Here is an 8868-nt window from a genome sequence, read left to right as displayed (position 1 = left end):
TTTCTTTTACACCTTGTTATACTAAGTTGTAGAGAGAGACGTTCTGCCCTTACACTGGCATGTCTGAGAATGATTCAAGTGAAACAGTGATGATAAAACTAATGTATCAGGATGAAAATACAAGAAAACATTTCATTCATCTGGGGCAATTTTATTTTAGGAACATCACCCTCTAATGGCCATTTTCCTATACCTTCTGAACAATAATGTAATCATCTTTGTGAAGAAATTTTGTTCTCCTTTGGCCAATAAGATTAAAAAGAAAAAGTCACAAGTTCACTAAAAAAAGCTGAGACAGATGAGCCAGCCATGGAGATTTTAAGATTTTATTGTTTAATTTATATACACGTGCACTGGAGCCAGAATGTGTGCATATGATATTTAACTTCATGCAATACTGTATCTTTAAGACTTTGATCATTACAACTTCAAATTTCCGATATGGTAAATAAGCAATGTTTTAAATCCAATGAACTGAGGATGAGATGTTCGTAGCATCATTGCTGTTCTATTCTCAAAGGACAGCAGATGTATTACAAATCTGTACTCTGTCTGCAGCGTGTTGTTAACCTTTACATCATGGGAAGTCTGGAAAGAGCCATTACTATTTCTATACGTAGTAGTCATAATTTTACAGCTAAACTTTCCAGTTAGAAAAGTGAAATCCAGATGAGTCTGCAAAGAATAATTCTGAAATATTAGTGTAAAATATGTGTAAAAACAATTTTTCTCAAACATAGAACATCTACAGTATGAGAGAATTAATTAATGCCGTTCTTTTCTGACAGAATTTTTCCTACAACCCATTAAATAGTGAGTTCTGCCAAACAGAAGCAAAGCCATTGAAGTTAAAACGGATCAGGTTGCCCAAGGCCCCATCCAGCAGTGATACAGAAAGTCATCAGTGTGACCTTAAGATATAAACTATAACCACAGCACCATTTATATGCCATTTTAGCACGTTAGCTCCACTTTGTGAGAAGCTGCGCTGCCCCTGACGTATCTCCCATATTAGTTATTTATGTTTTCCTAGCTTTTGCTGGTGTTTATTCACCCCTTCCGCCCAGACGGAATGAAGAAGTCTTTACACGTTCCACCTCGCTCCACCAATGAACTCGCACAGCTTTAAATCAGTGTTATCAGTCAGAGGCACATCTTGTCCCACAGTCTATTAATTTGTTCGGTTATTCTACCTTTGGATGGCAGAGCTCAGCAGTGAGGTGCTGTGGGGAGTGCGGCACAGGTCAGAGTGCACCCATTAAAGGGCGAGCACAGGCTGCCACAACACTTCACGGCGCTACGGGACGAGGTTAAATGTTGTGACTTGTGTCACTGCTGATTTATTTCAACTAAACGGGGCACCGAGAGAACGACAGAAATAATTCTCTCCGCTGTATCAAGACAGCACCCAGGCGGACGGGCGCCGCCCTTCGCCGCCCAGCCGGCAGGGGGCGCGCTGCGGCCGAGGGGGGCAGCCCGGAAGTAGGGCCGTGGGCTGGGGCGGCGCTCGTTCCACCCGCTCCCCGGGGGGCGGGGCCGTAGGCACGAAGTAGGGGCGGCCATAAGCCCCGCCCCGCCCCGCCCCTCCCCTCGTGTGCGCGGCCGGGCCCGGGGCCGCAGCCGCCGGAGCGCGCCCGCGGGGAGGGGCCGGCGGCGGGGCCCATGGGGAGCCGTTAGGAGCCGTTAGGAGCGGCACCGCGGCAGCGCTGGATGCTGCCGGGACGGAGCGGGAGGGTGGGGGGGTGTCGGGGCTTCTCTTGTGATTTTATTATTTGGTTTTGTTTTTTTTTCGTTTCTATTCTCTCTCCTGGCCCTTCCCGGACTGCGAGAGGTGAGAGGGCGGCGGGGGCTGGGGCTGCCGGCTGAGGGAGGAGGAGGAGGAGGAGGAGGAGGGTTGTGGGCTGTGGGCTGTGGGCTGTGGGGGCGGCTCCCCGGCTGAGGCGGGGGCAGGGCGGCTCAGGCGGGTGGCGGTGCGCGGGCGGGCGGCTCGTTGTGCCCCGGGCAGGGAGCAGCGGCTGGTATCAATAGGGGCGGAGCGGCTGTCAGCACAACTTCCCGCTGTCCGGACACAGCGCTGAAATCCGAGTCTCGTTTCCAATGAGAGCTGCCGCTCGGGTCTTGTTACGAGCGCGGATAGGAATAAAATGCTCCAACTCGCGGTCACGTCGGCAGCTTTTAGGGAGACAAACGCTTTGTGTGGTGGGATGTGTCACGTTGGAAAGCGGCTGACAAGACGCGTTCAGTGATCCTGCCCCGAACAGCCGTTCCGTTCTTGTAAAGGTGTTTGTACAGTGGGACTCCGGGAGATGCACGGAGATAAAAAAGTTGTTTTAAAACACACGCAAAAAAAGCCCCAAACAAACCCAAAACAAACAAACAAAAAAAACCAACCAACAAAGCTTGAAGTTCAGAGATGCATTCCTGATAGTGGACATCACGTTCCCAGTTTGACGCTTTTCCTGTTTTCTGCTTGCTGGACAATGCTGAGCAGCAGGACGCAGGGCACACCAAACTGATGGCAGCTGAGGCAGCGCTTTCCTCTGCCCCTGCTCAGCATCATTGAACTTAAGGGACACACTCCTCTGTGAGGGCAGGCCCGCTGCTGAAGCCAGGCAGCATATAGATGGAAAGCATTGTGTTAGGAAGGCAGTGAATGTGAATATAAAGTAAGAAGAAAATCCACAGAAATTGAAAAATTCTTGCCTTAAACTGCTGTGCTTCCAAGCTAATGATGATGTACGTTGATGAAGCTGTGCCAGTTATTTAACTTTAGATCAACTGTGCTTTTATACAGACCATACTCTGGTGGTTCTGATACTCCGTGTTATATTGATGTAATTCAGTGTTTCAAGTTGTTGTAAGGGAGATTATGTAAACAGCAAAGCATCACCCAATAACGAGAGATTTTTTAGCCTTCTTTACAGAAGACAGGGTGAAAGTTTGCCTCCTCTGTATCAAGCTTCCCTTTTGTTACAGCCAAATAGAGGAATGCATTAATTGCAAACCTCGCTATCCACTGTTTGCTATTTTTTCTATGGGAACAAAATCATTGTTAAACTTCCATTCAAGATATAACCAACAAAGCAACTGGTGCTCATAAATAGATGTACTAATTGGGTGCGTGGCCTTAACAAATGCAGCCATGCAGGAGTGATGAGGTTATGAGCTCCAGGTGAGTTCATTTTACTGTTCTCGCAGCTGGAAGGTCCTTGTAGTGGGTAGGAAGATCCAACTGTTGAAGGTCAGATATTAGATATCGCATTATTCATGCAGGTGCCTTACAGGGCTGCTTGATTTCTTCTTAAAGTGACTGTGGTCACTTTGATTCAAAAGGTGAATGCCTGCTGTCTCGGCAGACTAGATTCTTCCTGGAGCTACAGCTTGCCAAAGGTAGTGAAAATGTACTAAGGTTATTACAAATAATAATCTTGTAGTGTGATGTTTCTTGAGAGTTTATGTATTCAGATTTCATGCTCATTCCCCCTCTTTCTTTGAACTGTTTGTTGTATGTGTAGTTTATGTCTCACCTTGAGTACTGTTTTGGGCACCTCAGTACAAAAAGGACATGGAGGTACTGGAGCAGGTCCAGAGAAGGGCAGCGAGGCTTGTGAAGGGCTTGGAAAATCAGCCCTACGAGGAGAGTCTAAGGGAGCTGGGGCTGTTTAGTCTGGGGAGAAGGAGGCTGAGGGGAGACCTTATTGCTCTCTTCCAGTATCTGAAAGGTGCTTACAGTGAGAGCAGGGCAAGTCTCTTCTCACTGGTGACAGGATGAGGGAAAATGGCCTCAAGTTGTGCCAAGGTAAGTTTAGGTCGGACATTAGGAAACACTTCTTTACAGAAGGGGTAGTTAAGTACTGGAATAGACTCCCCAGGGGGGTGGTTGAATCACCATCCCTGGATGTGTTTAAGAGCTGTGGTGCTCAGAGATATGATTTAGCAGAGGGTTGTTAGAATTAGGATACTATGGTTAGGCTGTGGTTGGACTTGATGATCTTTGAGGTCTTTTCCAACCTGGGTAATTCTGTGATTCCATGATGTAAGTTTTGGAAGGAACTCGGGTGGCAGTTGCTCAGTGGCTCACTTTAATCTCCTTTCTTTCAGGTTATGAACTGTGGGACAAATGGAAGTTCTGTCTGAATAGAACAGGCAGTCTGCTCTCTAGGTTTTTTCAGTGCCTGGTTCTGATTTCTTCTGTTTTCTGTCCCTAGATTATCTTCTGCCTACCTCATCTTTTTGGAAAGAGGAAGACAAATGGAACTACATGATTCTGTAAACACCTAGAGATCATTCTGTTGTTAAAGGTAATTATTGTACTTACTCAATTCCAGTAGCAAATGATGCCACAGTGCATATGAATTCAGTCCACAAAGGGTTTGGGCCTTCTAGGTTAACACCTTTGTTAAGTTTTGTGCTATGCATTTCTGAGGGCTTCCTTCTGATAAGCACACACAAGCAGGATTTTACTTTGCTTTGCTTTTGTCGACTCAGATCCTAATGTTCAGAATATCCATGTGTGCTTTTTATCACTTACCGTGTCTGCTCTTTATCAAAACATGCTTTATGGAAGACTGTCAGTAATACTATAATGCTCAGTTATAAATTTTTCAAAATACATGAGAATCTTCCATCCTCTAATCTTCTAATTGTTATAGAAAAAACAGGACAATTTCTTACTGAATCTGTAAGAGAAAGTTTTGCTTTAGAAAAATGCCTATGATAGAAGCCTGCAGACCTCTCAGTCAAACCCCATTATGTCAGTAATACTAACTGGCTTTTACTTTCTTTCAATTTTTAAATGGAAAATGATAAAGACTTTTCTAAGTTGCAGCCATTTTCAAATGGAATAGCTTTGACATATACACAAAGCAAACGGCTAAAAGAATGTTGAGGGGGAAGGAGTACTTGCCACAGTCTGGCTTTATCTGAACGCTTTGTAAAGTAAAATACTGCTGAAGAAATAGTGATGAGGCTAAGAAAGGCAGTGCCATTAATTTAGGGTGTAGAAAAATGTTAAGAAAATCTGGTTTCTTCCCATGTGAGATATGCCTGCGCTGGGAATGTTGTTATATCAGTTTCTGTGAAATAGCTGTGTTATATATTTGTGTTATGATAGAAATGCTGAAGAGAGGTGCTCTTTCTTTTTATTTATTTCTTTACCTGTTAAGTCAGTAGCAGTTTATGATGTACGTACTGTTTTTGATGGTAGATGCTTTATTTTGTTCTGGGGAGCTGAGAACTTTGAGTGGCTTTGCAGGAGCAGGGAGTCTGGAGGATCGTTGTAATCTACACGCTGAAATAACAGGAAGTGTGCTTCAAGTTAATTCAACTCAGAGTGATTGCTGAGCACTAGATGTCCTTTGTAGCTGTCTGCTGAGGCAATTCTAGTCCAGAAGTACACAACTCAATACGTTTTTTTTTCTTAAGGTGGCAACAAAATAACTGAGAATTCTGGGCAAGAGCTATTAAAAGGTCATGTTGTTCTTTGGATGTTTCCTGTGCGTGGATGTAACACTTCCAAGTTAAGACATCCTTTGTTTTGAAAGTTTTCCAGCTTGAGTCTGTTGCCATCCCTTGTCCCTTCAAAGAGTACAGTGAGCGGTGTGGTCACTTTGTAGTTTTTTTTGGGAGTTGGTTGTTGGTTCTTTTTTCTATCGCTTCTTTTTAAACACTTGGAAGAACTGCACTATTCTTACTCTCAGTTGCTATTTTATAATATATGTAAATTAATTATAATTCACTTTTGGTATCCAAATACTTCTCAACAATCAGCGCACTGGAAAAAATTAACTTTTTAGTTGGCATGGTAAGTATTTAGGTTAGATGAAATGCATACCTGTAAGCCTATGGCCTTTCAGTATTCTTATTTCTCTATGTCTTGAGGAACAACAGGGCTTGTTAGACATTTCAGCACCATGTCCCAAGTTTAGCATTGCCTAAGTATAGTGACAGTGGCAAGTAATAGGCAGTCAAGCTACTTTTGATAGCTACGATGGTTGTCAGTACCCACAGTAGGAGGGTATTTGATCTTATATCAGTTTACTGTGTATTTTACTGGCAGATCACTGTGAGAGAAGTACTTCTGTTTTAATGCAAGGTAGGACACCAAATTATGGAGTGGGGCTGCTGAGGAATAACTGTATCTTATGGACAGTGCTGACATTTTTATAGAGAATAAGCTGTAAAGTTGAGAAAGGAATTAATTTCTATCTGTTCATAGGGTTATTTTACCAACTTGTTACCTTTTTGGCTATGAGTGCAGTTGGTGTTGAAATTCTGATATATTCCTTGACAACAAGATTCAATTTGAAGAACAATTTTTGAATAGTAATCTGTGTTTTTTCCAAGAGTATCCCTTGGATTTTCAGAATTAATGGAAAACTTTATATAATGGTGCAAGAAGTATTTGCAAAACAGAAATTCAAGGTTGAAGAATGGCTTCCTCTATTCTAAGAATGCATCTGAATAGACTTGTCCCATTGCCTTAGCTGTTATACTGTCAAAATAATCAGTCTACTTGTGTTAACTCTCCATTAAATTCTTTGAGAAAATTTCAATAAAATTCCTTGACATTTGCAATGGTCTGCAATTCAATAAATTGTCATTTAATCAAGCGTTTTATTTTGTGAAATATTGTGTGGTATTGTGTTATGCATTCAGCGATGTGAGGTTTTTTTTGTCTTCAGAGACTAATTTTATATTTCTGGATGCCCTTTAAACTGTATTCTAAGTGCTTTCCTATTTAAGGGCTTGTCATGGTTTTTGACTTTGAGAATTGTCACAGGAACACAATGATATGGAATTGTAGGGGTTGGAAGGGACCTCTGAAGATCAGCTACTTCAGCCCCCAGCTAAAGCAGGTTCTCTGGGTTAGGTTGTACAGGGAGGTGTCCAGGTGGGTTTTGAATATCTCCAGAGAAGCAGGCCGTGCATCTCTCCTGGGCAGCCTGTTTCAGAGTTCTGTCACCCATTACAGTGACATAATTTGTCAAAAAGCCATAATTTGTCTGAGTGTTTTGCATGACTACAGCTTATTAAGCCTTTGAAAAATGCCTTGAAAATGTAAGCTGTTTCTCATTCCTACACATCCTCAATTTTATGCTGGCAAAAGAGGGAGGGGATAGGTTTTCATTCTTTTTAGATTAAATGTCAGTGACTAGCAGAGTGCTGTAGATAATTTCTTGCTTAAAGTCCCATTTCTGGTAGTCTTTCTTTAAATGTTTCCAGTGGTTTGCAACTGAATACTTTTTGTTCAGCTCTGTAGGCTTTCTGTCTTCATCAGTAAAGCAGGTCTCACCTTGGTGAGGCATTACACAAACTGCATTGGAAAGGAGAACATAAAATGAAAAATTAATTAGCTTTCTGAACCACTGGGCATTAGGAGGCCACAACCATGACTTTATTTCATCATTCGTTGTTCTGTGATTACAATGTTCTGGAAGATGTTTAAAAAATAGAAACAGATCCTCCTATCCAATCTCAGTTCTAATTTGAGTTTAAACCTTTGAGAAGAAAAGTTCTGCAGCACACTTTGCTAACTAATATCTGACGTATGTATTTCTTCTGAAGGATCATATTCATAGCAATTACTAGAGAGAATTAAAAGAAGTGTGATAGTAATGTGAGAAGCTAAACGTGAAACATAATGTGAGAAATCTTGATTTTTAAACTTTTTGCTCTCTTTGCTTCCTGCTAGTTTCCCTGGAGCTGCTTCTTTTCATTTAATCAGTAGGCAGTATTTTAGATACTGGGCTTAGATGGAGCAAAATGGACTTCCTCTTCTTGCTTCCATATGTTTTGCAGTGTTTTCAGAATAAATGGAAGGGCATTGTGTTATAATTTACTCATGGTTTGGTAACTGTGCTCAGTGTTGTTTATTGACAGCCATATTTTTTGACTGCAGGAGCTATTTGCATGTAACCATTTCAATATTATCATCAAATATGCACATCCTGCAGCCAATTGAACTATTGGCTATTTCGCTTTCTCAGGACTCCTCTTTTTTCCTTGAAATTCTTAAATCCAGCTTGCTGTACAGATATTACTCATAAGAGAGAGAGAACTATGAAGAAGAAAGGGAGGGGGAAAAAAATCAATCAACTGTGGTCAGAATGCTTTCTGCGCTCTTCATATCAGCACGCTCTCAAAAACAGAAGCTGACATGAGAGTAAAACTTTTCTTGGTGTCTTTGATGGCGGAGCTTATATGCCAGCAGCCCGTACCTGTTATGAGTAGACAGTTTACATTGTTGTTTGTGTAAATAAGCTATTAGCTTGATGGTTGCCATTCCAGATAAAGTATTCTGCATTGATTATTCATCATAAACAACGTAAGATGCGTTGTTGGTAGGTATTATAAAGTGTATTCACAGTATCATAGTCTCGTGCGGGTTGGAAGGGACCTTAGGGATCATCGAGTCCAACCCCCGGGATTCGAGCCTCTGTGTAGCAGAGCGGCACTTCTACCACTTGCACCACAGGGGGGATTCTGATAGCCTAAAGGCTGCTTTTGAATATTAAACTATCACTTTGTCTTTGCCAAAGAGGAAACCATAGTTTAGATCTTTTTACATTCAGTGAGAGAGAGAAACAATATTTTGGATGTTAATGTAATCTCAAGCTTGTGCAGTCAGACTGTCTAATTAAAACATTACAAAAGTAGAGCATCTAATGATGTTATCGTAACTCGATAAGCTTGGCAAGCTTTTCATCAGGAACTGTAGCATTTTAAGCATGGAAGTAAAGCACATAAAAGTAATTAAGTAGAATTAATCTTTGCATTTATTAAAAATGTGGGCAGATGAAATGATAAGTAACAACTTTTCTTGATTTTTTTTTTTAAATTTTTTTTTTACCCCCCCATTACCAAATA

General features: G+C 41.8%; 1 protein-coding gene across 4 annotated transcripts in view; it reads left to right on the top strand.

Moving 5' to 3' along the window:
* The first annotated feature begins 1615 nt into the window (after window positions 1-1615).
* KLHL5 (kelch like family member 5) overlaps window positions 1616-8868 on the top strand; it is a 46725-nt gene continuing 39472 nt past the window's right edge. For all 4 annotated transcript variants that reach the window (XM_015862475.2, XM_015862474.2, XM_015862473.2 and 1 more), the window contains exons 1-2: window positions 1616-1831; window positions 4209-4301. The gene's annotated coding sequence lies outside the window, so the exon portion shown is untranslated. The remainder of the gene's footprint in view (window positions 1832-4208; window positions 4302-8868) is intronic.

This window comes from Coturnix japonica, chromosome 4 (genome assembly GCF_001577835.2).
Source record: "Coturnix japonica isolate 7356 chromosome 4, Coturnix japonica 2.1, whole genome shotgun sequence".
Lineage (NCBI taxonomy): Eukaryota > Metazoa > Chordata > Aves > Galliformes > Phasianidae > Coturnix > Coturnix japonica.
The sequence above is the reverse complement of the archived record's forward strand: the minus strand, read 5'-3'. Positions and strand labels throughout refer to the sequence as shown.